The sequence below is a fragment of the Panthera leo genome, chromosome E1 (assembly GCF_018350215.1).
Source record: "Panthera leo isolate Ple1 chromosome E1, P.leo_Ple1_pat1.1, whole genome shotgun sequence".
In the NCBI taxonomy this organism is placed as follows: Eukaryota; Metazoa; Chordata; class Mammalia; order Carnivora; family Felidae; genus Panthera; species Panthera leo.
The window spans coordinates 13,682,552-13,685,651 of NC_056692.1; positions in this window are offsets into that span (position 1 = coordinate 13,682,552).

Consider the following 3,100-nt stretch of genomic DNA (forward strand, 5'->3'; position numbering starts at 1 on the left):
GGTGCGCCTGGGTGGCTCCGTTGGTTAAGCCTCTGACTCTTAGTTTCCGCTCAGGTCATGATCTCACAATTTGTGAATTCCAGCCTCGAGCTCTTGGCTTGGGATTCTTTCTCCCTCCCTCTCTCTCTGCTCCTCCCCCATGTGCACTTTCTCGTGCTTGCTTGCTCTCTCTTTCTCAAAATAAATACACTTTTTTTTTTAAGAGCATTTCCTGTACATGCAAACTGAGCAGAGCAAGTTCCTGCCACTGCCTCCCTGCTGACAAGGGGACAAGGGTGGGGGGAGGACCGTGTTAAAGGCAAGGAACTTAAATTCAGTGAGTTCTTCTAGGGATCCTGACTCAACTTCCTGAATTCCCTCCAGAGACTGGAGATGATGCTAACATCCTATGCTGAGGAGGAAGCTGAGGCTCAAAGAGGCTGAGTGAGAGGTCCCAAGGTTGCACACTAAGTGGCAGAGTCTGGATGTGCTCTATATCTTGTGACTCTGAATGCCAGGCACTGGTACCCTGTGCTGTGGAGGAGAGAAAGACTGGGCAGAGCTGACACTTGGTCTCAAATAGCTTCCTACTGGCCAACTGGTTGCCCATTCTGATTCAGGGCTCTCCCACTGACAGTCGGACAGATGCTACCCAGGGCTTCCTGAATTCCTCGCATCAGTGCTTGCCTGACCCCAAGCGTCTCCCTGTGACCTGTCCATTCAATGCCACTATTGTTAACCTGACACTGTGCCTACTGTGTCAGCACCAAATATGATTACACAGGCTCCCCTCAACCCCATCCCTAGTCCTCATCTCTGGATATCTTCGATTGTTCTTCCTTCTGCCTGGAACACTGTCTCCACCACCACCTCCCGCCCTTGTTCCTTCTCTCAAGTCCTGTGCATCCCTGAGGTCTCAGTACAAACATCCCTAAGATGATTTTTCAAGCTTTCTTCAGCTTGCTGGGTGTTCCGATATTAACCTCCACTGCCCATATTTTAACACTGCTAAAACTTACAACACTTACTTCATTAAATCCAGCCTCTCCACCAAAATGAAAGCTTCAAGAAGTCAGGGTCACTGTGTGCTGTCTTCATCATGTGCTCCCTTCATTGTGTGATTCCCTGGTGCCTAAGACAACGCCTTACACCAAAGAGATGCTCAATAAACACAGGATGCCTGGGTGAACGCAGACATGAACACTGGAAGATGGATCATTCAGTTCTTCCATTTTACCTCCAGAAAACTGAGGCCCACAACAGTGAGAGAAACAAAAAGCTAGTTTCCCTGAATTCATGTGTGAGTGGAGGGAAGGGTTCTATCTGCTGACCTTATATTCAAGAAGTCCAGAACCTTGTATTGTCTGCAACTGGGAGCAATGACTAACTGTAGGCTTGCCTTGACACAAAGGAAGTGATGAGTAGTAATTCTCCATTTACACCTAAACCTGAGACCACGTCGGTAGTAAGCAAGGATTAGTCCCGTAGGAAGGAATTCTCAGACAAAACACAGACTCCCTTTTTGATGGTACCCAACTTTCTGAGTCTCCCCATGGGGGCTGGAGTATGAAATCCACAGCCATCCTGAAAGATTCACCCTGGCGTTTTCTGTGTGTGAAAGGAAACAGTTGTCCCACCAGTCCCTCCACCTAGCCTGGGGCTCTAACCCCTCCTGCTGTCCTTGTTTGTGAAGCCTTCCAGGACCCACCAGCCTACAGCCTTCATAGTCTGCTTTCCCCCATCACTGATTTTCTGTGCCCCTCATTTGTCTACTTTCATAAATTTCCTTGTGAATCTCTTGTCTTCTGGTGGAAAAGACTTAACACCACGCTTCCTCCCAAATAGTGCAAATGTCAGGATTTCATTATACTTTCATTATCAAACACTTAGGTCTTTGTTTTCCTACTTGACTTTGACCCTTTAGAAATGGTGAGGATGCCTTATTTATCCTCATAGTCCTCACTGCACCTAGGACATGCTTGGTCTGTGTTTGCTGTTGCTCATAGGAGCTGTATTGGGGCTTCTCCCACCCCAGCTGTGAATCTTACCTTCCTGCCTGTGTCTGTCTCAGCCTCCATCAGCAATGGCCCACTGCCTCTTCTTCCATCCTCTACATCATTGGAAATTAACATGAAAACTCAGAGGCTGTTGCTATTTGGAGCAGAGAATGTAAGAACATGCTTGTATCCAGATTGCCTGCCTGTGCCACAGCCAGCCTTTCCTACACCCCAGCTGCAGTAAGGCTGCAGGCAGGAGGGTGTTTGATCATGAAACGGGACCTCTGGTGTAACCCTAGGTTCTCAGATCTGGGCCAGAAGGGGACTTGTGTTATTTATTTACTTCCCAGGTAGCCTCAGTATGAGTGCATCAGGGGCCTTGAGGGAGTTTGGAGCTTAGTAATTGTCCCACACCCTTTACATCCCCTCAGGAGCAGTTTCTGGGAAGGGAGAAGGATGTGGTCCAACAGTATGGGGATTTCCTCTTAAAAAAGTTATTACCTGCTTGTCTCTTGGACTGAACTAGAGAGCCACCCTGTCTATCCAAAACATCTCCTGATATATGAAATGACAGTCTTTAACTGATTCACAAAAGGTCTCTGCTAAAATTGGGATATGTTGTATAGAAGGAATCACCCTTTGAGACAGAAGAAAATGTATGAAGCCATGGTCATTATCAGATTTTTTTTTTCTCAGTTTCTATGAGAAGGTCACTGTAAACTTGGTGGAGGGATGAGAGAAGAATGAATATCAGAACACGATGTGTTCCTCATGACTGTGAGGACTAAGGGGCACCAGAACAGTGGGTTCCAGAAAACTCCAGACTCTGGACATGCTTGCTGCCTCACCACAGATCCCTGATGACGCCGGCTCCTGGACTCCCGCAGTTGCCCTACCCCAGAGAGGCTCCACGCTGGTCCTCTGAGAATGGTTCCTGGTGGTATGATCAGAGCCTAGAGCTGGCACAGCCACACCTCACCAGCATCCATCCCTGTGGCCAGTGCTTTCCTTGCCCTTCCTCCAGGAAAACACTGGAAAGAAAAACTCAGTCTTAGAATATGCATAAAGTTGTCTTAGAACTGTTAACCCATAGCACTAGGAAAAACAAAGAAATAACTAGAGTA